This window comes from Gossypium hirsutum, chromosome A13 (assembly GCF_007990345.1).
Source record: "Gossypium hirsutum isolate 1008001.06 chromosome A13, Gossypium_hirsutum_v2.1, whole genome shotgun sequence".
Taxonomy (NCBI): Eukaryota; Viridiplantae; Streptophyta; class Magnoliopsida; order Malvales; family Malvaceae; genus Gossypium; species Gossypium hirsutum.
This window is the reverse complement of record NC_053436.1, coordinates 76,177,588-76,178,242: the sequence shown is the minus strand read 5'-3', so window position 1 is coordinate 76,178,242 and position 655 is coordinate 76,177,588. Positions and strand designations below refer to the sequence as shown.

At 37.3% G+C, this 655-nt stretch overlaps 1 non-coding gene across 1 annotated transcript; it reads right to left on the bottom strand.

Moving 5' to 3' along the window:
• Positions 1–299: 299 nt before the first annotated feature.
• Positions 300–406, bottom strand: LOC121212770 (small nucleolar RNA R71). The gene has a single exon (XR_005908144.1). It is a non-coding gene; the product is annotated as a small nucleolar RNA R71 (small nucleolar RNA).
• Positions 407–655: the final 249 nt, after the last annotated feature.

The window sequence follows — 655 nt, the reverse complement described above, 5'->3', positions numbered from 1 at the left end:
TTGCTGTAAATAATTTTGAACTAAAACCTAACACGATTCAAATGATACAACAGTTTGTTCAGTTTGATGGTTTGCAGGACGAGGATCCAAACACTCATTTAGTATTTTTTTTGGAATTCTGCGACACCTTTAAGATCAATGGTGCTTCTAATGATTCCATTCGCCTTCGGTTATTTCCCTTTTCATTGAGGAATAAGGCTAAACAATGGTTGAACTCGTTACCATGAGGATCAATCACCACTTGGGAACAAATGACCGAAAATTTTTTGCTTAAATATTTCCCTCCGGCTAAAACAGCTAAACTAAGGAATGATTTTTCTTCTTTTGTGTAGATAGATTTAGAAACACTCTATGATGCATGAGAGAGATACAAGGATCTATTGAGAAAGTGCCCTCACCATGGATTACCACTTTGGCTACAGGTTCAAACTTTTCACAACGGCCTGAATCATTCGACTAGACAGATGATTGACGCAGCTGCTAGTGGGACTATTAATAATAAGACACTTGAAGAGGCCTATGAATTTAGAGAAGAGATGTCATTGAATAATTATCAGTGGCAAGTCATGAAGACAAAGCCAACGAAAGCGGCTGGTGTATTTAACGTCGATTCAGTTACTATGCTCTCTAATCAGGTAGAACTTTTGAATAGAAA